The sequence below is a fragment of the Marmota marmota genome, unplaced genomic scaffold (assembly GCF_001458135.2).
Source record: "Marmota marmota marmota unplaced genomic scaffold, marMar, whole genome shotgun sequence".
NCBI classification, from domain to species: Eukaryota; Metazoa; Chordata; class Mammalia; order Rodentia; family Sciuridae; genus Marmota; species Marmota marmota.
In genome coordinates, this window is record NW_026000026.1 from 35,680,289 (window position 1) to 35,706,057 (window position 25,769).

The window sequence follows — 25,769 nt, forward strand, 5'->3', positions numbered from 1 at the left end:
GTTCCAATAAAACTTTATTTGTAACAAAAGGTGTTGGGCTGGATTTGTCCCTCTTCTGTCACCCATCAGCTGAAAAATGAGGGTGAAAACCAGATGGTTTCTAGAGTTCCTTCCAACTTCATCTTTCTTTGATTGTATCATATAACAAGAGCATATAATAAGTCATATAGCTGCTTATTTGCAATTAATTTTCTTGCCAATTTCATCTTCATATGGAAAATAAAGTTTCCTAGGTAGAGTTGGTGGAAAGATTAAGTGAAATAATATAAAGATCTGTGACAATGCCAGGCTCACTCAAAGATATTCATCCCTCTCCTCCTCCCTATTAAATATTTTTCCTTTTGTTTTTAGAATTTATTTTTTTTTAATTTTTTTATTAGTTGCTCAAAACATTACAATGATCTTGACATATCATACATTTGATTCAAATGGGGTACGTAATCTTAATCTTATTTTTCCACGTGTACAGATTGCAAGATCACATTGGTTATACAGCCACGTTTATACATAGGGCCATACTAGTGTCTATTGTATTGTGCTACCCTTCTGTCCCCCCCTCCTCTCCCCTCCCCTCTTTCTACCCAATCTACTGTGACACATTTCTCTCTCTCTCTTTTTTCTTCCCCCTCACACCATCTTATGTGTAATTTTGCATAACAGCGAGGGTCTCCTACCATCTTCTGTGCAATTCCCCTTCTCTCTCCCATTCCCACGCACCTCTCGTCCCTATTTAATGGTAATCTTCTTCTCATGCTCTTCCTCCCTGCTCTGTAGAATTTATTTTTAAGTCAATCATCAGCCACAAGCTCATGTGTGGCTGGACAATTGGCCTCATGGTATGAGGAGGACCCATCTTTCTGCCATGTCACCATTTTGTTAGAATAAGGTTCTGGGATCCGATTGCCAATCATCCCCACTTTAGACCTTCTGGTCTGAAGGACCTGCTTTATCTCCAGTGGGGTTATAGGGAAGAAAGTTCTGGAAGTCCTGAGGTTGCAGTCCTGGAACACCAGGTACCTAGCTCCCATTCCTTTTTTAAGACAGTATGCTTCTCATTGTACATATTACACTTCCGCCTTTCCAGCATAATCCCAAATAATGTCATCTCTGGGGAAAGCTGATATGTGGTGCGAAGTTAAGTCCTTCCATCTGTTGGGAGTAAAAGTTGCTAGACATACAGGAGTTTTCTTCCACCTTATTCAGCAGGACTTTGCCTTCACTCACTTGCTTTTTCACTTTCTGATATTGAGCTGGTCACAGATGAGGGTTGGTATGCTGCTTCCTTCAGCCCTGCCCTGTGTGGCATTTGTCTTGAAACTTTCCCATGCTTGTTTCAACAGGAAAAAAAGCAAAGAGATTGACATATAGCTACCCTGAGGCTAGATTGTCACCGAAATAGATTTCTCCAAATAAAAATAAGAGCCATTTTTGCTTGCAAGGCCTTGCAGTGAAACAGAGTTAATAAAAACTGCATGGGAAACTCACATTGAAACTATAAAAAAATTAAAAAATAGAATTCTTAGCTAAAGTCAGCAGTGATTGTTGGCTCAGGGTAGAAATTAGGGAGTAAAATATTCTGAAACACTCATTGAACATGAAGAGGGAAGATTTATTACCCTTTATCCATTTGTTTAACCCTTTAGAAGTAGAGCTAGACTCTTACTTGTTTACAAAGCAATTAAGTCCTGGGTTTTAGATTAGGACAGATCATTTTCTCCTTATGGATATCTTGTTAGAGGGCCACTCAACTTGTAAACTAACACAAACACAAACAAACAAACAGACAAAAACCTCCAATACTGCTCTAAAACAAAGACTAGATGAAAACATTGATGAAAAATTTTCTACTCTCTCTCCCCGGGTGTGTATATCAGATTTCTCTGTGGTTAAACTTGCTGTGTCTTTCTAGACTAGCTGGGACACCCTTCCTTGGCTCTCTAATCCTCACCCCCCAATATCATCATCTGGACTATGTCTTAGAATCCTGGAGAGATGGTTTGTTTCAGCAGTTCCCCACTAAGTGTGTGGGGGCTTCCTTCCAAGTAGGATGCACCGAGGTTCTTTTCAGCCCCAGTGTGATGTGCCACTAGGCCATCAGGAAATGGTGATTGATTATGTGAGAAACTTACCATCTTTTTGCATTCAGGATTTGTCCACGTCATTACTCTAGTTGGGATGTGAGACCCCAGCTAATTCCCACTTAGAGCTACAAGTGTTAAAACTCACAGTATCTAAGACAAGTGAGTTTTAGCCCCTGGTTCCTATAGGGAAATTCATAGGAATATTTAGAGGTAATTCAGGGTCCTTTCGTCCCTCGCCTTTAAGCATATAAACTCTGGTCATTTTCACAGGTTTTTGCTAATTAATACCACCACTGTGGAAATGGGGGCTGTTCTGCAAACAAACTGCAACAAATGGGATTTTTATTGCTGGTGGAAAAGTCTGGGGAATAATTAGCAGATCTGTGGAGATCCCTAGACTCTGGGTATCTGCATGGTAATGGCCAACCCTGGAGATCACTCAGGGAAATGGGGTCGAACTTTCCACCTTAGGGCACATTTATATTGTCAGTTATAGCCTTCAAACTACAGTTGGACAAATGTGGGAAAATATTTTGTGAAATGCTAGACAAATGAACCTGGTGTTGACCAATCTCAACTAGGAAAACTGGCTTTGCTTTGCTAAGTGCTGTACAGCAGCCAAGTCTTGCAAATGAAATATTTTGATATCTCATTAAACTTGGGTCCTCTGAGAGAGGTGGCTGTGTGCACACACACACGCAAACACACACACAGTTGATTAGGGTTCTTCTCAAGGTGCATGGCTAGAGAAGACAGAATGACAAACCTTCAGGGATAGAAGGGAACCCAGATGTCATCTGGTTCAGAGGTTCATGTAATCAAAGGATCCTTGGAGAGAATCCAAGAGATCTGTAAATTTGGGTGGGGAAATGTGTTTTTTTTTGTTTTTACTAACCTCTAATTTAAATCTACAATTTCTATTTCAAATGGGGTTAACAAAGCATAGGAACATCAGCTATACCCAAGATTTTGACAGAGTAGAAATTAAAGTTGTTTTCAGATCACATTACAGTGTTGTAAATAATGCAAGAGATCATTTATGCTCATTCATTCATTGTAATTACTAGATACTATTTAATTTGTTATCAATGAAAGTACATGTGTTTCCATATCACACATTTAAAATTATGTCAAAAACTGGGCTTATGTAGTATTTGGGGGGAGCGGATTATATGTATATTCTCGAATCTATTTTCAAACATTCTGAAAAGAAGTCACAGATAAGACCACTGAGGAGGTCATTAACTTCATCAGGCAGTCAAAGAAGTCCGTCCGAAGTCTCCCTCTTGCCCAATATTTTCTGTTTATAGCTGAGGAAGTCAAACTAGGTCTGATGAAAGGCAAAGAAAAAGCCAGAATCCCTTGGTGCTTTTCCAGGTGGGTTCCCACCATATAGATATTTGCAGAACAAAATACCCTTGCTAAAACAACACTGAATACTTCAGTGTCAATATCAGAGATGATAAACAATTTCTGAGGCAAATCTTAGCCAGATAATGCATTTTTGAATTCATATATACTTTTTCTACTTTCATTTTTAAATGTTGACATTGCCCAGTTAAGTGCTAAGTGAATATTTAAAAAGTTAACACAGAGGTACACACACACACACACACACACACACACACACTCACAGTGTATAATGATCAAATGAAGGTAGTAAAATTTCCCCAAATTTCTTTCTCATTAAACATTAACACATAATAATTCTACAATGTGATATTTCAATATGTGGATACAATGTGTATGGGTCAAATTAGGGTAGTTAATTTTCCTTATCATAACTTTGTTTTTGGAGACTTTGAGCTCCTCTCTTCTAGTTGATTATAACATATTGTGAATTATAATGCCCCCACTGCTCTGAGGAACACTAAAACTTATTATTTCTATTTAATTGTACTTGAGTATCCATTATATGACCTTCCACCATCACCCTCCTCCCAGCTTCTAGTAACCACTATTATACATTCTGTTTGAATTTTTAAATATCCATATATGAGAAAGAATGCATGGAATTTGTCTTTCTGCATCTGACTTATTTCATTTAATATAATGTCTTCCAATTCCATCCATTCTGTAGCAAGTGACAGGGTATCATTCTTTTTACGGCTAAAGTATATCCCATCGTTTATATATAGCACATCCTCTTTATCCATTCATCCATTGATAGGCATTTAGGTTGACTCCATATTTTAGCTATTTTGAATAGTGCAGCAACAAGCATGAGTGTATAAGTGTATCTTTCATGTTTTGTTATCATTTCCTTTGGATACATAGCAGGAAGTAAGATAGTTGGATCATATGGTTGATATATTTTGTTTCTTGAGGATTCTCCATATTGTTCTCCATAGTGGCTATACTAAGGTACATTTTGATATCTCCTTAAACTTGTATGAAAGTTCCCTTTTTTCCACATCCTTACCAGTGTTTATTGTTTTTTGTCTTTTTGATAATGACCATCCTAATTGGGGTGAGAGGAGAGCTCACTGTGGTTTTGACTTGCATTTTCCTGATGGCTATGAATTTGGGTGATTCATATATTTGTTGCCCATTTGAATTTCTTTTTTTAATATTTTGTTTTAGTTGTAATTGGACACAATACCTTTATTTTATTTTTATGTGGTGCTGAGGATCAAACCCAGAGCCCCACATGTGCTACATGAGCACTCTACCGCTGAGCTACAACCCCAGACCCCATTTGAACTTCTTTTGAGAAACATATATTCATGTCCTTTGCCCATTTTAAAATTGGATTTATTTATTTATTTGGAACTTTTTTCTTTTCTTTTTTTAAAATATATTTTTAGTTGCCGATGGACCTTTATTTTCTTTATTTATATGCGGTGATGAGAATAGAACTTAGTACTTCACACATGCTAGGCAAGCACTCTGCCACTGAGCCACAACTCCAGCCCTAGCTTTGAACTTTCAATCTTCCTGCCTCAGCCTCCCAAGCCACTGGGATTACAGGTGACTGCATCTGGGTGGATTTTGTTGTTATTGAGTTTTAAAAGTTCTTTATATATTCTAAATATTAATCCTTTGTCAGATGAAATTTGTAAATTTTTCTCCTGTTCTTTCACTTTTGCTTTGGTCTGTTGATTGCCTTTGCAGATCAGTAAATTTTTAGTTTGATATAACCCCATTTGTCTATTTTTGCTTTTATTTCCTATTATTTTGGGGTCACATCCAAAAAATTGCTGCCTATACTGATGTTTCCAAATGTTTCCCCTATACTTTCTTCTAGTAGTTTCATGTCCTATATTTATATTTTTGGTTCATTTTGAGTTTATTTTTGTATGAGATGAGAAACAGAGATCTCATTTTAGTCTTCTTTGTGTGAATATCCCATTTTTACCACACCATTTATTGAAGAAACTGACCTTTCTCTAAGTACGTTTTTGGAGCTTTTGTTGAGAATAAGTTGGCTCTAAAGGCCTGGGGTTATTTCTGGGAACTCTGTTCTATTCCATTGGTCTGTGTGTCTTTTAAAAATGCCAATACCAAGCCTTTTTGATTACTATAGCTTTTAAGTATATTTTGACCTTACGTAGTGTGATACCTTTAATCTTGTTCCTTTTGCTCAAGATTGCTTTGGGTTCAAGGTCTTTTTGTGTTTCCATATAAATGTTTCCATATGAATATTTTAGGATTATATTTTCTACTTCTGTGAAGAATGCTACTGGCATTTTGATGGAAATTGCATTGATGCTATAAGTTGTGTGGTGCAGTATGGACATTTTAGCAGTATTAATCTTCCAGTCATGAGCATGGAATGTCTTTTCATTTTGTGTGTGTGTTTCATATTATACACTTTGGGTCAGAATAGTATAGAAGCAATGTGTCATCAATGTTTCATATCAGAGGGATATGATGTTGCTATCTTATCCCTGCTGATATTAACATTGGTCACTTGAATAAGGTGGTGTCTGCTAGTTTTTTCACTATAAAATCACATATCTTCTTGTATTCTTATCAATAGAAATACTTTGAGATTCTGCAAAAAATAATCTGGTTTCTCATTATAATTTCACCCATTAATTTTACTCAATGACTCTTGCTTGAAACAATAGGTTTGTATGCAAAGTACATTGTGGAGAAAATTCAGTATTTAACATGAGATTCACATCTCCTTTTCTTGAGATTTAGGTTGGTTTTCATAATTACTCATTTGCTGCATCACTGAATTCCTGTCTCTCACTGTTTACCCCAAGTAATAAATGCCATCAGAATGTGACAGTTACAAATGTGCACACATTGTAAATGCACTTGCACGGTAGGTATTATAATTTCTAAAGGTTCTTATTAGATTTCAAACACACACACACACACGGAAAAGGTGAATGTGGATTCTTTTGTGAATGGGTGTAATTTGACTATATCCCATGAGTACAGAAAGTGCATAATCATTTGTGGCTTCGAGCTCACAAACACCAAATAAGTACACAGAGTACTGAAGGAAACCTTCCATGTTACATAAAGTTCATGCTATATCTAATACCCACCAAAGTGAGCTGGACCCTCAGGAGAGGGAGAAATGTGTTGGGGGAAATTCTTATATTAACATTAGGTCATCAAATTCAAATGTTTTTATAGCTCAAGAATAGGTACATATAATTAAAGAGATAACTAAAACTCCTGTCTTAGATTTTACTCACTGCTCAGGGATGGACTATAAGGCTATGAAATGTTGCTGAGCCTCCACTAAAGAGAGAAGAACCTCACTGCTTATTCTTGGAATGTGCAGGGCCAACTAGTGGAAGATCCCATGCTAGGGAAATCCTACAAAATGTGAATGAGACTCATTTTCCCAAAAGAAGCTGACATAATACTCATGTTTTTCAGGGCCAACTCCTATAATATGTATGAATATGCAAAACAGAAATGTTGATATAGGAAGGATCATTTTTCTTCTCCAAGATACCAGGCAAAACAATTTCATAAATCTTTAGCAAAAACCTAAAGAGGTTATCTGATTTTTCCTCCACTTCATCAGAAGACAGTCTTTTCTGTAAATTTTCTCATTCATAGAGAACTCAAATGCTGAAAATGTAACACCTTCATCATCTCTCAGCAGTTGTTACTGCTAAAACTCATTCCTCATGTCTGCTTATAAACCTGTGGCAATAAAAATATAGTCTTTTAAAATCCACCCTTAACTGTGGATGCCAAAGCTTTTCCCTTGACCTGCCTATACCAACACTGTAGTCAGAGCCTCAGATGAACATTTGAAAATATGATGTGAAGAGAGTATGTGATTTTTAGATATCAGACTTAAATTGACTTTAAAATTGTCTTAAAATCCAAAAGGTCATAACAGCCAAGTTTGGGCCAAATCTAACAAGTGAAAATGAACAGGGGCATCTATGTGTAAAACAGTTTAGTTGAGTCAGAAATAATCTGCTGACACAAATACAGATCAGAGAGGAAGCGAAAGGAAAAAATCAAAATAAGACAAAACAAAACCTTGAGAACATTTGCCGCAAATAAACTCAAACTATGAAAGTAGAGTGGTTGGAAGTGTAACTACTCCCACTCACTTCCTGGAAGTGGCCCCGTTAACCAAAATGTTGGGACTTGAGCCCGGTACATAGTGAGTGATCTGGTGAGAAGGCTGTAGGTTTCTGAATTCTTGACCAACACCCCTGGGCAGATGTTTTTTGGTTAGTGGGAATATGTCACTTTATATTTAGTATGATCTTCCACAAACTACAAAACCTGTTGCTTATTTTTTTCATGTATGACAATCTTTCAGAAACAAATGGATTTTTAAAATTAAACAACAACAACAACAAAACAAGGTAGAAGAAATAGAGAAAAAAAGTTAAAGAGGATTCTGACACTTGACTGACATTAAAAAAAAACAAACAATTTAATGGAAAAACATAAGAGTTTTGGGTATAGAAAATTTAATGACATTAAAATAGAGAATGTATTTTTCATCAAATTAAACTTGCAAATATTATTTTGATATGTGATACCCTGTGATCAATGCCAAAGAAATGATGTTCGTTCTGTAGAAAAATAGAATCCAAATATAAAATAGAAGATTTGTGTGTTCTTTTTCCATTTTTGCCAACCTGTTTGCTCCTGCTCTAGATCAGCAAAATGTTCAACTATAAAATGAAGAACAAGAAGTGGGGGTTGAGAGCAGATCACAAAGAGCACATTTTCTGGATCTGGAGCCCAATTCTCTCCTTTTTCCTGCCTTTACCTTGTCAATATCTCTCACCTTTCATTGGAGCCATTCAAAGAGATCCACAGAAGCTTGGATTGCTGATCAATTCTGAGGATGTGCCGTGTGAGTCGGCCGAGAAGCAATCCCCAAGAAGGAAACTTGCCAGTGGGTCTGCAGATATGAGTATCTGCAAATGAGGCATTGAAACAGAAATAGGTTGCATATTTTCTAATGCTCTTTGATTTTTATTTTTGAAGGTCCCAAAGCATTAACTAGGTGCCAGGAACTTATCTTTGTGATGCTCCAGTCCCTGAAAGAACTGAAGCTGTGAAGCCACTTGGAACCAGCACATAAACTGCTTCTAAATGATCAGAAACTTCCCTAGCTTTTCCGCTTCAACTCACCGTATGCCTTTAAGCAACAGAGATTTGAAAGTCCTGAGATTATAGGACCATAAAAACACACATTTACATGTGGTCACATGCAAGGTTTAAGACCGGGAGCGAATCACAGAGGGAATGCTTTGCACAAGTACCAAATACAAGTTCAATTAATGACACGGGGCAGCTCCAAGGAATTCCTCAAGGAATCTGAGGAAAATTAACCAATCCAGAGTCTCTTATGAGCCTGAATGTGTGTTCTGGAGCTTCAAGGATGCACAGTTGTTAGCCCCTGTTCTTTTCCATATGTTCCTTCTGGGACCTTCCACAGCCATATAAAATGCAGCTAGTAAAACAGGTTTCCGTGGGAGGGCGACCTGGGAGTGCCTGAATTTCCTTCTTTTTTTGCTGAACAATTAAGCAACAAAAGCAGTCTGGGAAAATAGAAGACATTTCAGAGTTGGCTATGCATTCTGCACATGCCAAGGAAAGGGGGTTTTGTAGCCTTTGGATTCCTAATCCTGTATTTACTTGTTGGCTAAGTGGAATTAATTCATTTGGTTTTACAGAGTGTAAGCTTTCTTCTCTGTTAAGTTTCCCTTCTCAGAAAGAATGGCAAGCTTATCTTAGATGGTTGACGGCAGCTTGGGGATCTACTGTTATTTGAATAGAAGAAATGATCTTAGTTTAATGGACAATTTATTCAATTAATTCAACATGGAGAGATATTTTAGTGCTTCTAGTGAGCCAGGCTTGTGATAAGACATGGGATACACGGTTGAACAGCGATATTCAAAGAGATGAACAAAGGAATAGGCAATTGTAGTCAGTGTGAAAAAAAAATAGGTGTGGGGTTAACCCAAGGGAAGGCATAAAGAAGATATGGATCTTAGCCACATTTGGGGACTTAATAAAGGTTTCCTCCAGAAATCAAACCTGAGGCCCAGAGAGTGAATTGGAGTTCATTAGGTGACAAGGGGAAGGAACTAACTTGAATTATTTGTCCATGCAGAAGGACAGCATGGAAAAGCCTTGGATATGGGTGAGTGCTCAGTGTGTATTATGAAAAATGTGGATACGAGGTACCCATAGACTAGTGAGAGATGAATTCAATGAAGGAGCTGGAAGCCAGACTCTTCAGGTTATTGTTGGCATTGCTAAGCATTTACATCTAATTCCAAGAGCAAGGGTAGTCAAGGAGGAGCTTTAAGTTGGAAAATAAAGTACTCATATTTTGAAAGCTTTCTCGTTACAGTGTGGAAAATGTATTGGAATTGGGTGAAACCAGAGAATAGGCTAAGTGGAAGTGAGGGGTAATGGTGCTCTTCCTACTTCAGTGTCATCAGGATTGGGTGATGTGGTGCTGTGCATGTGCTTCTTCTGATGTCACCCATCAGAATGTATACCCAGGACATCCCAAGGGGTTGCAAGGACCCATTTGAATTATAAAGACCTTTTCGAGTGTCCGTGTTATTTTCTTAAACCATACCCATTTAAGAGCAAATACATTGTTGGGTAACAAAATTAAACTTAACTCCAAGAAAGAGAATGAATGGGGGTCTCATTTGTTTTATTATGTTGGGGTTGGAGGAATCATTCGGTGTCTACTTTGTCCTTACCTACTGCCTTGCATCAGAGTTTCAGGGAGCTGGCTGCAATTGTAGGAAATCTATTAAAGTATTTGTGGATTTAGAAATACTAAAGTGTAGAGACAATTGCTCAGCAGTTCATTTTCCTTTACTTCTTGCAAGCTCATTATCACACCCTCTACATTACAAAGGGTCTTTTTGCCTCGTAAACATTCCTTTAAGGTATGATCATTTGATAATGTGCTCATCAAACATAATGCAGGTGAATATGAGCATGAACACCCTTTTTGACATGGGTTAAAAGTTGGAAATGTGGAATCTTCAGTGTCAGCAGGCACTAGTGTAGCTTGCAGAGGGAAAGAGGAAAGCCCTTCTTAGATCATGTGGCCCAAGTAGAAGGTGCACAGGATGTTGGAAGGAACAGATCTGGATTCATGCTGGGCCTTGTGAATTATGTGCTTTGTGACTCTGAGTTTTGTGGAGATTAAGCCAAATAAAAATAAATAGTGCATGTAATGCATTTAGTACACTGGGTAGCATGGAGTGGGCACTTGGTAAGTGTTGGCTATCATGAGCTATGGAGTACCAGTCATGTACTAATAGGACTTTCAGTGAACTGCAACTGCCTTAGATTGGTGTGGGAGATGGCGATGTATGTTGCATGGGATTTTTCATGGCGGCAAGTCCATTTTAAGCACTTCCTCAAGGTCAAAGTAATGACACAGAACACAGGACCAGGAGAAAAGGAGTGTGAGAGTCCTCCTGCTATTGTCACAGCCTACATTTGCTGAGGGGAGCCCCTATCTGACTGCTGCAGTAAAAGTTCTGGTGTGAAGCCAGCAAAGCAGCAACAAGGGATTGCTCATGTTGCTTTCACAGGACTTACTTCTTTTTAGGTATACCACAGATTCCCAGGGAATTTTACAAATTAAAAAAGTCTGTACAAATGCAAGGTATTTCTATTACCATTTACCCAACTGGTGATGTGGTCCCTATGGACTGGATGTATTGAGAACACCCAGGCCTTTCACTGCCCACTCATTCCCATTTTGAAGTACACATTTATGTTTACTGATTGTTCCTGAGTCCAGAGCTCAATCTTCTCCTATTTATCCTACTTGTTTCTTGCCAATATCCCAAATTTTATTAAGCTTCTCCTGGGAGACCTAAATAGTGGTGGGAAGAAAATGCAATTCTAATGTCAAAACGTGGGATGATGGAAAAACAGAAATCTATTACACAACTTTAATTTAAATATACCATTGAAAAGGGGAAGGGCTGAGGTCATTGAACACTAAAGTGATTTCCACATGTATTTGATAATGATACTTTCCAGTGACTAATTACACATTCAGACCCTTATATTTTTCATGGAGTTTTTATAATGTTACCTTAGTCTGTTCTCTTTATACTCATTTCTTGTCTTTCATTCTTATAGTTGGATATTTTGTGGGTAGGGGATTCAAGTAAAAATGCAAAAGTCACCCACCAGAATGAAAAAGATGGAAGATACAGATTGTTGACAAGAATCCAGGTCTTAGTCTATGTCATGCTGCTATAACAGAATACAGGAGGCTGGGAAATTTATAAGGAACAGAACTTTATTTGAATCATGGTTTTAGAGCCTGAGAAATCCAAGACAGAAGGAATGTCATCTGACAATGGCCTTCTTGTTAAATTATAACATGAGAGAAGGCATCACCTGGGAAGGAAAGAGAGATAGAGATAGAGATAGAGAGAGAGAGAGAGAGAGAGAAAGAGAGAGAGAGAGGGAAAACGTGAGAAAGCAAGAGGAGGCTGAGTTTGTCCTTTCCTAAGAAACTTACTCTGGAGATAACAGATCTACTCCTATGATAGTAGCATGAATCCATTGGTGAAGACAGACTTCTCATGACCTAAACACCACTTAAAGATTGCATCTTTCAATGCCTCCACATTGGGCATCTAGTCTCCCCAAGCATGAACTTTGGGGGGGTATGTTCAAGCCACAGCAATGTGGGACAATGGGAACTCACATGTACCATGAAGTATAAATTGATATAGCCCCTTTGGGAAAATGCTTTGTAGTATCTACTGCAGTTGAATATAAGCTACCCTAGGGCTCATTAAGCCTACTCATAGGGGTCTATGCAACAGAAATATGTGAAATGGTAACCAAAAGACATGTTGTAGAATGTTCAAATATGCTTAAACTGGAATTTCCCAAATGCCCATCAGCAACAGAATGCATAAAAAAGTTGTGACATGTTCACCAAATAAGATACTGTACAATATAGACAGTGAATGATCTACTTCTAAATGACATGAATCAATGTAGATAAATTTTATAAATGTAGAATGATGAATGAAAGAAGCCAGACACAAATGAGCACACATTATATGATTATAGTTATATACAGTGCGAAAATAAGCACTACTAGTTTGCACTGTTAGCAGTCAGGATAAAGGTTATTCTTGGATTAGTGTTTAGAAGAATGCATGATAGGGGATTTTGTGGGGGCTGGTTATGCTCTTAGCCTGGGTATTTGTTCTAAGGCTGTCTTCATTTTGGGAAAATTCATCAAACTGTATGCTTAAGTGTACTTTCAGTATATTGGTTTTTCTTTCTTTTTTTTCAGTATATTATTTTTCAATAAAAAGTTTTTTAAAGAGGTTGGCAACATCAAGTTTATTTCTACCACAGTAATAGCCCTAGATACTAAAAACGTGGTTTTTTAAAAAACATTTTTCTCAGTTGTAGATAGACACACAATATCTTTATTTATTTTTATGTGGTGCTGAGGATCGAACCCAGTGCCTCACACATGCGAGGCAAGTGCTTTACCACCGAGCNCATGTGTGAGACAATGCAAGAATATTCAGAGGTGAAATGGTTAGATTGTGAGATATATAACCTAATCAGTGGATTAAGCTATTGATATGATTTAACTGGGTGGTAACTGTAGGTAAGTAAAGGTGACCGGAGGAGGTAGGTCACTGGGAGCGTTCTTTTGGAGTATATATTTTGTCCCTGGAAGCAGAGTGCTCAGGGAAGCAGAATGCTCAGCTTCCTTGTTGCTGTGTCCTGAGCTGATTTCCTGTGCCATGCTCTTTTGTCACAATGTTCTGCTTCACCTTGGGGTCCACAGCTATGGAGTCAGCCATTTGTGGATGGAGACCTCTGAAATGGTGAGCCAAAATAAACTTTTCCTCCTTTACATTGTTCTTGTCAGGTCTTTTGGTCATAGCAACACAAAACTGACTAAAACCATCACCCACGCAGGGCTCTGGCAAATATTAACTGACATCTTATATGTAGCTATAGTTCCTGGTGCTGGCAGGCCTTCAATAGAGTAGCAATCCCAAACCCTTCACTTAACTTGAAATCTGGGTATGGAGTAAAGAATGAACAATTGCTGAGCAAATGTTGAATGCAAGGCATTGCCTATAGCTCATAGTATGCTAAATCATCTTATTTCACTACCATCAATTTTTGTGGTAAAAACTGTTTCCCTCACTACCCTGATAGGGTGACTGAAACTGAGAGCCAGATGGGCAATGTCATTTGGATATCTGAACATAGGCTTGCTTACTTCCAAAGTTCATTCCACAAAAGCATACCCGGCTCCCAGTTAGGTAGAAAGTACCCAACTTTGTACTCAGACTTCTCTAAACACAGTGGTTTCCTTCTGAGGTAGGAATCATCTGCTTGACTGGTTTCAGACTATGGTTTTCCATGTTGAATTGACTTAGTGGTAAAATGGTTTTTGAATGAAGTGGGCAGAGGTTCAGTGAACAGCTGAGAAGTCTCAAAGGGCTTTGTGATTTGGGGTTCTTATTTGGAGTTGTTATGCTTTGAAGTAATTGCATGCTGAATAAATAATTCCAAATTCCATGGAGAGAGATGTCTGAACCCTCAAAATCTTAATACTACCTTTATATAGTTTATCAGTTGAATAACTAAAATACACTTTCCTTGTGGTCCAGAGTTTCCCAGGAGTCAACTAAAAAAAGTGGTAGATGCAATTTCTTTAATATCCACTTTCACCTCTGCTAAAAGGAAAATAACAAAAAATCCAGGTATTGGCCAAACATTACTTAATAAAACAGACCCAGAAGCCCAGTACTGGTTCTTGTAACCAAGATATGATGTGGTTTGCCCTCTTTGCAAGATAGAACTTTGCCAACATCTGCTGGCCCAATGCCTCTGACAGCTACATGAAGAAAGAGAAGGGAACCAATGTATGTGGGGCCAAGCCTCAATCTAATCACTTACAAGTTGGATATCATCATAATTTGGAAAGAGAAAACTGAGCTTACAGATGGTGAGGGACTCACTTAATTCCATAAATATTAAGAGGCAGAATCAAAGTATAAGTCTATTTCATGGGTTAGCACACATTTTTTTCTCCCTGTAAATAGCCAGATAGTAAATATTTCAGTTGTGGGCCATACAGTCTTGTTACAATTTCTTGACTTATGTGTAATAGTCTGAAAGTAGATATGAAAAAATATAGAAGCAAGTAGGTGTTGCATTCCAATTATTTGAAAATGTCAAGACCATTTTGAGCTTGTAGGTATACATAAACAGGAGTTAAGCCAGATTTGACCCATAGGCCCATTTGACCCATAGTAAGCAGACTCATTTTTAAAAATCTGGTTTCAAAGATCATGAAAGCTGTTTTGACTTAGCAAGTGGTTTTATTTAAAGTTCCTTGGAATCAAGGACTTTCTGCAAAGTAAGACTTGGTTTATGCTCAGTGTGCATTGACTGTTAAAAGGAAACCTTTGATACACATAGGAGGGATGGTGAGTGCAAGTGTGTTTGTGTGTGTACATGGGAGTGGGATACACAACACAGAGAAGAAAACATTTACTCAATTTTTTTCTTTTACATAAACTGACAGAGTTTTGTGATATTTTCATAATCTAGTGTGTCTTGCTACCCACTTCATTTAAGTTAATGTGAACAGTAAAGTGTGTTGAAATGTAATGAATTTTGAGGAAAATTTTCTAACTGTTTGGTATTTGGTAGATGGAATTCAATAGTGTCTAACTTAAATATTGTAAATTTAAATGCTTTTTAAAAATTTTTAACTTGTTATATATGATAACAGAATGCATTACAATTCATATTACACATATAGAGCACAATTTTTCATATCTCAGTTGTACACAAAGTAGAGTCACATCCTTTGTGTCTTCATACGTTTACTTAGGGTAATGATGGAATATTGTAAATTTTAACAGTAGTCTCTGAATGATCTTAGGGTGGTTTTGCAAATGATATGTACTGAGGTTGTAAATAGAATCTGCTGAGATCCTCCATATTATCTGCTGCTCCATATTATCTGGAAAAGCCAATTCATGGAAGTAGGAGGCATATTGTGTTTATAATTAAACCACGAAGGTATTGGTACAAATTAATCCAGGGAAACAAAGTCCATTGCAGAAACATTCATGAAGACAGGGAGAAATAACAGGCATAATGAAATGTTAAAACTGGAAGAGATCCTTAGACAATCTCAATTCATGAGAAAATGTACATTCGGGATATTAGCCAGTTAGTGCCAAAACCAAGGCTAGCATCGATACAACTATTAATATTTTTCCTCTCTGTTGAGCATCAAGATCTGTTTAATATTGCTAAAAAGATTTAAGCTTGGTTTCTCCATATAGAATTTAAAATAACATCAAGCCATGAAATAAATGAAAGTCCAAGGCAGTTACAATTTCCTCCAATGTGACTATTTCTGATGCTTTTACAAAATAACAAAAACCAAATTCAAGGAATGAACTTTTGGCCCTGACTTTGCTAATAATGCTTTTTAAGCAAGTGAATGGTCTTCCCAGCCTTTCCCAAAGGCCCCTAGATTAATTTTTGGTGACATCGCTAGGAAACTCCCATGAAATCTTGTGAGTCCATAGAAACCATGCATTAAGTCTGTAACATATTGTGTAGATCACATCCTATCATGTGAAAATGTTCTGCTCCAAAGTCCCTTGGAACTGTGGATGCATTTTTTCTTTAGAACAATGTTCCAAGGGATGGTTATCTTCCCTGGCCATCACAAAGACCTACTGGATTCCCCAAGTGGCTGAACTGGAATGAATATGATCAGAGCTGTCAAGACCCAAATTTCCAGCTCTTTGAAGGGGCAGTTCTGTGGACTGGGAAACTGATAGAGGCTCTGCTATATTCTGCCTTCTTTTTGGAAGAACTTGATAGCCTTTGAGTAGAGAGGAGGAGGAGGGTCTGTGGGAGTGAGGCCTTGATGGGGAAGCTAAGGTCTTCTTTGAAAAAAACTGAGGAAAGCTCCACGTTAAAGGGGAAAGGAGGAGACAGGAAAGCTCCATTAAATTGTTTATAAGTTGAATTGTTTCTAAAGCCGGAACTGACAACTGTGTTTTTACAAAGCAGAAAAGGATGGGACAAGCCCCAGAGCCTTCATTCAAGATTGTACAATGCTCAAGAAGAGCAGAGTGCAGTTTTCTTTAGACAGGTAGGTTTCAGAAAATTGAGGGTTGACACAGCATATGAATTCTTCTAATTTGAAGATTCTCATAGGTATTACAGATGCCACTTGAACAGCTCTATAACTTTTACCGACTGTGGAATGGCTTAGATCACTGCCCAAGCAAACAATTATTTGTTTTTTGCTTCACCAGTCAGACAAGGGAAAAGGGTTTGCAGTCTATCAGCTGGGCTTTTATTGTTTTTCATGTTAGGACAAGTGTTCTTTGAGAGGTGGGGTCTTGTTTGAGGAAATGTCAAGCTGTCCGGTTTAGATTTATTGGTGAGTGTGGCAGGTGCCAAATGTTTCAAGAAGTTGGTGTATGCACTTTTCCTCCATCCCCTGGCAGACTTTTCTGGTAATCAGGATATGTCCACTGCAGGAAGAAAGCAAATGTGTTTTACTTAAAATAGTGTGCCACAGAAAAACCTAAAGAAGGCTTGTAGGAGATGGTGGATTTACATCATTGGAAAGGTATTTTGTGCACCAAGTTCCAAAGTTAGGGAAGGCAGCTAAACAAGGAACTGTCACTAAAGGGCCAGGCGTTGTCTGTGGTGTCTGGGTGGGCCAAAGAGGCATGATTTATGGGAATATCATAAGACTTGCTGGCTCTAAAATATTTGTCCTTCAATGTCCAGAAATTCCTGCCTTTGGAATAGTCCTTGGAGAAACACTGATTTAGCTCAACTTTCCCACCAAGTGCCCTCACTTTGACCAGCAGGTCAAATTCAGCATAAACTTTTTAGCAGTGAATTCTTTGGAGGCTTAAATATTATCTTAAAAATTGCTAGGAATTTTGCATCCTTTCCATAATATATTCATGATTAATTTAATATAAGACTATCACCCATTCCCAAAGCTTGGAGTGCAACTGATGTTTCAGGAAGATGGACCATGTTTACCCTGAATTTCTGAGTACTCCCTAGAATACTCTCTTTTCTCTTCAGGAGGAGAAGCCTCTTATGATAAAGAAGGACTTCATTGTCTAGTTGGTGGTCCAGCCACTGTACTTTGAAACTGCACAAATACTCTTTTTTTTTTATTGGTTCTTCCTAGTTATACATGAGAGTAGAATTAATTTTGGTATAATTATACAAGCATGGAATACATTTCATACTAGTTAGGAAACCATTCTTATGGATGGACCTAATGATGGGATTCACTATGGTGTATTCATATAAGTACATAGGAAAATTATTTCAGATTCATTTTGCTCTCTTTCCTTTTTCTGTTTCCCTCCCTTCTCTCAAAGGTCTTTTGGAACAGTTAATATGTGAGTTTGCTTTTATTTTAGGTGGAGGAGTATGTCAGAGGAGTTAACTATCACTTTGGAAAACAGTATTCAGGCCTCTGAGGGATTAGACTAGAAAACTTGTGGTGATGGAAAAAGTCAAGTCTAGAAACGTGGGATACTGTGCTGTGAAGGTATGCTTACGTGGGATGTGGGGAATCTGGGTTGAAGGGAGAGGAACAGGTTGGGGCTAAGGGAGAACCAGAGGCAGGAAAAACAAAGAGATGGAAGTGTGTCAAGCTTATCTACAACCCCGATGCCATTTCTCATCTCCCACTCTAACTCCTCTATTCTGGTGGCTGCATTTCCATAATACACCTGTGAGGGACTCCACCCACTCTTTATTCCTACAGCATCTCAACCTCCTCACTCCTGTGAGATTCTGGCTTCATACCTGACACTGCCAACTCTCTGCCTTACTGTTCCAACCAGAAACCGTGAGTCTCTGTCTTGGTCTTCTCAACCTCCCGTGCACACATCCAATGGATAGGATGTCTATACGCTCTGAAAGATTTAATTCTCTATAAAAAATTATAGTTCCTGAAGGAAGCTGAATACTCAAAGGGCTGAATGGAAAGAGATTAATATAGGATCTGCTCACAGAATAGGGATGAGGGCACTAAGAAAGAGTGGGAAAAGACCTAGGGACGAATGCAGCATGCTGTGATCATCCCTAGGAAATCAGGCGCAAAGGGTGGCAGTGGAGCTTCCACAAGTGCTATGTATGTGAGCTTGGAGCAGTGCAAGAGGGGCTGTCTGATGGGGACTGAATAGTGGAACGTGAGGAGAGTGGGTGTGAAAAGAGCAGGGGAAGGAGTTGCTCCCACCACTCTGCCTCCTCCCAGCTTTTGATCTTGGGCCACTACTTCCTGTTGGCAAAGGCCAGACCCGCGCGCCCCCCCCCCCCCAAAAAAAAAAAAAAATCAGAGGACAGAGGAGTTCAGTACTGTAGGACATTGGGGTCTGGCTCCTGGGCTCAGAAAGGGCAAAAGGGATTCAATAGGATAAGCAATGAATGGAGGATGACTAGTCCAGATTCATATTCCTTCAATTTTTGAAAATGCCACTGGAGTTCAAGACCACTATCTCTTTCTTGAATGACTGGAAAAACAAGAATCCTTCCCAGTTGTCTTACTTGTCTCCAGCTTGTGCTCTATTTCCATTTTATAAACCAACATTTAAAAATTTTAATTCTGATGGATGGTACTCATGTGTAATACTCATCCTGGGGAAAAGACGGGCATCCTTGACTAGCATAGCCCCATGTAGCCGTGGCTCCTTTCTTATGTTCTTCCCCTTAAGAGAGGACGTGGGACCTCATATAGAATAGGATGATTATAAAGCCAGGGTACCGTGGTGCTCACCTGTAATTCCAGAAGCTTGGGAGGCTGAGGCAGTAGGATTGTGAGTTCAAAGCCAGCCTCAGCAAAAGTGAAGCACTAAGTAACTCAGTGAGACCCTGTCTCTAAATAATACAAAATAGGGCTGGGGATGTGGCTCAGTGGTCAACTGCCCCTGAGTTCAATCCCGTGTAGCACCCCCGCTCCCAAAAAAAAATAGGGTGATTTTGGAGTTAGCTACATTTCATTAAGAGATTGTACTGCTAACTTCATGTTTCAACAAATTATCAAAAGCATATTCATGGGGCCTTATACATATTCATAGTGGATGTTCAAGAAATATTTGTTGAAGGGGTGTTACATGTGTCACACACAGTAGTGAATGTTTATACATCCATGTGTCAAATACAACCAGATTTCCACAATTAGACCAGCTGTTCTAAAATGAATTCCTAAAACGTGAATCTTATTACTCCTCTACTTACACAGGCTGGTAGCTTCCCACTGGCAAGAATTCTTAATACGGTGAAAAGACTTCTTTATCATCCCAATCTCCCAGCCTTACTCTGATCTTTCCAGATCTCTTTCCCTACCTCTACCAACACCATCTGTTCCCCATTGATATTGAGTTCCCTATCAATCTTAGAAGAACACATTCAAAGCAGAAGATCTCTTTGCCCTATGCTCATTCCCTCAACGCTTAACAATTTTATGCACACTGACCCAAATTCCAGTGGCCATCACCTTATATTCTCTGTGACCAGCATAGCCCACTCTGCCTATGCGTTGGGAAGACTTCAAGTGCTATGGAGTTAGTAATCCCTGGAAGAATGGGTATCTACATATTTCACTGCTCTCCTTTCTTGGGTTTACTCTGGCATGTGTTCAATTGTTTCACGTAATTCCCCAGCACACTTAAGCTCCAGTAACTCTCCTTGGTAGCTTGGGCCTGATGCACCTTTATTTGCTTTCTTCCTTTATCACCTTACTTCCTCACTTCCCTATTGGTATTTCCTGGAATCAGCTTCCAAACAAACTACTCACACTGGAATCTTTATTTCAGAATTAGCTTTTGGAGGAATTCTAACCTAAAACATTTCTGTGTTGTCTTTCAGCATCCTCTTGTCTTTGCATATGGCATTGTTTGCGTCTGGATTCCTCTTTCTGTTCCTTTTTGTAAACATCTAAAATGATGTGGGAGAATAAAATATTCTCCCTTTCATCTCGGTCTACTCTCCTTCCCAGAAGTAACCACTGTTTGGCATATGTACTTGCAACATTTTTTTCTTTACACATTTAAAAAGTACAACTATCTCCATATATATATTTGTGCATATATGTGTGTATACATGCAAATGTAAATGCAGTTGCCAGTGTGTATATACAATGATAAATGAAATTGAACACATACCTAGATAGGTCTTTTCACACATGTGAATTCACATTATACATATTGTACTGTAGCTTGCTTTCTCCATAGTCGAAACTTTGTACATCACAGTATAAGACGAACTATAATTATTTAGATATTTTTTCTGTTGGTGAATACTTACAGAGCTGATATTTTTCCTATTTAAAAATTCTGCTATGACATATATCTTGTACACATGTGTTAGTCATCCTGTAGATGAATGTTTCTGTTTGGGCTTTTTAGTTATAAGCAGTAGAAGACCCAACCTAAACTAGCTTAAGCAAAAAGCAAATTTAATTGTTAAGAGGATGAGTCTGGCTTTAGGGGCAGCTACCAAGGGCTCAAGGGGTATCATAGGAACCTGGTCACATCTTCTCTGTGGTCCTCATGATGGTCCATTTTATAGGCCTTCCTTTTCAGTGGCAAAATAGCTACCAGTATCTCTAAACTTCCATCTTTAAAACTCCAAGTCCATTGGAACACAGAGGGCAATTTTCTCTCAATAACCCTGGAAAATGTTCCCAAATTGTGTAACATTGACTCCCAGGCCTATTCCTATATCAATTATTGTGGCTAGTGGGATGCAATGTTTGTCTTGGCCAGGCCTAGGCACATTTACCCTAGTGAGGTGGACTTCAGACGGGGAAGGGAGTGGTTCCCTAGAGTTATGCTTATTTCAATTACTTGAAAGGGTAAAGAATGCTGCATGATTAGAAAAGGAATTATGTCCAGTCAAGATAGGCTTCTGCAAGTGAAAGCAGTGTCAAATGTATATACATTAAGCATTTTGATAGCTACTGTCAAACATCTCAATTTATATTTCTAGGGCTCACGGTATTGGTTAAGATCATGTCTTTCCATAGCCTTTAGACCCTGGATATTGTCAATATTTTAAATTTCAGTGGATTTATATCTAAAAATGGTATTTTACTCTTAATTTCATTGTTAGCCAGCTTTTGCATTCCTTTTTCTGTGAGCTTCTCTTTTTTCTCTGTAATAATATATTCATATATCTTTTGGTCCTAATTCAATATGGTGGTCTTTAACCTATTGTTTGCAGCATCTCTTTTTATATTATGGGGATTAGAACTCTGAGTTTCTTTTTAAAAAAAATTTTTTTTTTTTGGTAGGAGGACCTTTATTTTAATTATTTACATGCGGTGCTCAGAATTGAACCCAGTGCCTCACATATGCTAGGCAAGTGCTCTACCTCTGAATACAACCCCAACTCAAGAACTCTAACTTCCCTTGAAGGTGAGATGTCCCATGTGACATCTGTTACAAAATAGAGGTCAAGTGTTGTGTGAATGGAGAAGTGAAGGAGTGCACAGACGAATGAGTTAATAGTTTTGTTTGTCCTGTTTTATACTAGGCTTCAGGGCAAAATATCCCCCTTTCCATATACTTTCCTGGCAGTTTCTGTGTGAAGTTTCTCAGTGAGCTTTTCTAGAAGCTGTGAAGTACATGTGAATCAGGTTACAAGGGGGATAAGGTTTGGTTTTACTTCTCAGAAGCGCTCTCCATATTTTCATATAAGAACTCATCCTGTTGCTAGGAGCAAATGGCCTACCTCGTGTGACTCAGACTCACATGATCACATCCACTCCCTTTGAAGTGTCCGCCCTGGATCTCTGTTGAGGCTTGCATCTGCCACGGGAGTCAGCTTGTACGTTGCCCAGTTCAACATCCATCCAGGATTTCATAGGAACTTGAGAATCATTGTTTTTGGCTGGAATCCTGGGTTTGAGGTTTCTTCGTGTAGGACTCTGAAAAAAGGATTTGGAAATGTTGTCCTCTCTAATCCCAAAATATGTATTTGGGACGCTGCCTTCACCATGACCCACCTAAAACTCAGCCTCCTGGGGCCGTTTCACCCAAGTGAGATCATTCCTTTGGTAGAGTTGAAAGAAATAAATCCAGGAGACAGAGTACCTGAGTTCTAATCCTAGTTCTGATAGGCAAGTTATTCACCCTTTTTTCTTAGCCTAAAATGACATGGTTGGAATTGATGATCTCTAAGTCCCTGTCGAAGTCTACAGTTCTGAATTGAATTCTGAATTCTGCTTTGCCACCAACAGTGTGTCCTAGGAACTTTGCCCATTACTCATGAGAATGTCAACATCTGGGTAAATAGATATTTTGGGGTCAGCTCTATAAAGCCCAGAAGTACGTATTGCATGTTGATTTTGGCACATGGACAAGCCTGAGCAGGGCCATGTCAAGCATTTTACCACGATAGCTGCTGGAAGGAAGGCCAAGGGAGGCTGTCTGGGTGAGTTGCTTGAATAAAGAGAACCAGCTCAGGTCCCATGACACAGATGGCCTTCAGGAGGAGTGGAGGGGAGGTGCCCAGAAGTACATCTCAATATGGTAAAGAAATCATTAGCAACCATGTTGGAAATGGCTTATGACACTATGTCAAAGCCACATTCTCAGACAACAGGGAGAGCTGTAAATAGATCTACGCAGTTATCCAAGCATAGCAGAATAAAGCTGAGGAAAGCCAAATTAAACAGGCTCAGCCAACATTTTGGGTGAAAATGTCGAGGATTGCTCATGCCTTCAGAATGAGAAATCCTCTGTTCAGAACACTCACAGTGGCCTATCCTTTGGAAATGGCTAGAAGCCTACTCTATCTTCCCACTAGGACCCATCTGAGCAAAGAAGAACCAGAGGCTATGACCTTTCCAAAGAGGAGACCCCATACCTGGGAAGACTTGGAGCATTGCTTGATTGGTACTCAACTGACAATTACAAAAGAAAAGACAGATTTCAAGACCTCAGGACTGAAAATCATGACACCTGGACACATGACTGAGAGTTAATACAATGTGGTAGAAAATCCTTTAATTTTTTTTTATTATAATTTCACACTCACAAACAATTCCTGTATATATATCACATTTGCATACAGTATTTTACCATTTCTTCCTTCCTTCTTTCCTTTTTCTCTTTTTATTTCATGTCTATATATTCATGCATATTATATAATACATTTTAATATTTATATATAATTATATCTATATGTCTACTTATATGTGTATATTATATTATACATATGAATATATTCTCCCATACCTGTTTGAGAATAAGTTGCAGATTTGATGTCTTTTTACTTTCAAATATTTCAATGCATATTTCCTAAAAATAAGGACACTCTCTAACATCACAATAGTACTACTATCAAAATCAGGAAATGAACATTGCCATAGTATTGTTATTCAGTTCATAGATTTCATTCAGTTCCTAATTGTAGCAATCCTTTATAGCAAAAGTAAATCCTGGATCATATGCCACCTTCAGTTAACACATTTTTAGTTTTTTTGAATCTTTAAGAGTTTCTCAGTTTTTGTCTTTCATGATAGTTTTGGTGAATACAGGCCAGTTATTTGGTGGAATGTCCCTCAATTTTGTCTGATGTTGTGGAATTTCCTTTTAGCTCCATAAACTGCCTCCTGAGGTACAATGCCTACTTGGGATGTGATTGGTTGCAGGAACAGCCTTTCCAGTCTAGCAGTTGAGAGCTCATGCCAACTCTGCTTTGCCTTGTTCTGGGGGCTTTCTTCTTGTCCCCCTCAAACAGAGGCTCTGCATCTGCAAGGGTTGTGAGAAAATCAGATACTTTGCATGTTACAAACTGTTTCCCACAAATTTCTGGAAGAGGCAGATAGATTCTCCAATTTTCTCAGAATTAAATGTTAGAACTGCTAAATAGGCATTACAAACAGATGAGACTGAATTTATGAGTATAATTTAGATTCTTTGAAAAAATAAACTTGAGATCTAAACACATCTATGTACAAATTAATTGCTGCAGCTTAATGAGCTCTTTGCTGGAAGTTTCTGTTTGTTTTCTAGTGGAATTTGCTGTAATATGATTTCATCGTTATTTAGGCCTCCAAATAGGCTTACTCTAAAGCAGTCTCTCTTGTAAGTTGGTCCTATGGCATGAAATCTGGAAATGACACTGTTGTAAACTTAGTGAGTCTAAACATGATTTATCAGGCTCTCTGACCCCCACATTTTAATTGGCCAGCTGAGGAAGGTGGAAGAAGATGGGATGGTGTGGGAGAGGAGGACTGTTCAAAGTGCTTTCTCTGTGTCTTCCAGACAGTTGAGGGTTTTCCCAAGGACTGGGATATTTCTGGCTAATCTTGCCAGTCGGCTGAAGAATTCTTCTGATGAGAACCACAGAATCAGACTCTTCGAAGCATAGTAGTCATTACAAATTGCAGTGCACTCTGAGAACTGTGAAAGAAACTGGCTTCTGCAAATTCATCTAGGCAGAAGGGGGCATCTCCAACTTTAACCAATAATAAAAGGCTGACACTTGTAAATGCTTGAATGAAACACTTAATTCTTGGGTCACATTTAAATAAGGATTAGGTCCATTCTTGGACCACAATTCCAGTGATCCAGTCTTTGAAATCACAAGAGATTTGTAGAGTTATATTTCTGAATAGTGTGAAGAGCTATATCTCATTTTTTACATATCACTGCTGATTGTTAATATATATCAGCCCTTTTCTTTAAACAACCATTAAATGGTTATTTTAAATTTGGTATAAAGAATACTGTTCTGGAAGCCTTGTTAAGGAAGTTAGTGCCTGCATTAGTATGTTGGAGCGTCGTGCCTATGTTCTCCTCTACCATTTGCAAAGTTTCTGGTCTATTTCCTAGGTATCTGATCCACTTGAGTTGATTTTTGTTCAGGGTGAAAGATGGGGATTTAGTTTTATTCTTTTACATATGGATATCAAGTTTTCTCAGCACCATTTGTTACAAAGGCTATCTTTTCTTCAATGTATATTCTTGGCACCTCCGTGAATTATCAGATGATTGTATCTATGTGGGGTTGTCTTTGTGTCTTCTATGCTATCCCATTGGTCTTCATGCTTGTTATGGTGGCGATTCTGTGCTATTTTAGTTATCCTAGCTCTGTAGTATAATTTAAGGTCTCTTATTGTGATGCCTCCAGCATAGCCCTTCTTGCTCAGGATTGCTT

The 25,769-nt window shown here is 38.4% G+C and overlaps 1 long non-coding RNA gene across 2 annotated transcripts in view; it reads right to left on the minus strand.

The window, feature by feature from the left end:
• Nucleotides 1-23,169, minus strand: part of LOC125619052 — a 50,340-nt gene extending 27,171 nt beyond the window's left edge. Inside the window, exons 1-3 of one of the 2 annotated variants that reach the window (XR_007350524.1) lie at nucleotides 22,609-23,169; nucleotides 22,335-22,530; nucleotides 8,314-8,446 (exon numbers count right to left, since the gene is read on the minus strand). This is a non-coding gene — a long non-coding RNA (uncharacterized LOC125619052). Of the gene's footprint in view, nucleotides 1-8,313; nucleotides 8,447-16,898; nucleotides 17,099-22,334; nucleotides 22,531-22,608 lie in introns of those variants that run through there. The other variant, XR_007350525.1, reaches the window with a different exon arrangement.
• Nucleotides 23,170-25,769: the final 2,600 nt, after the last annotated feature.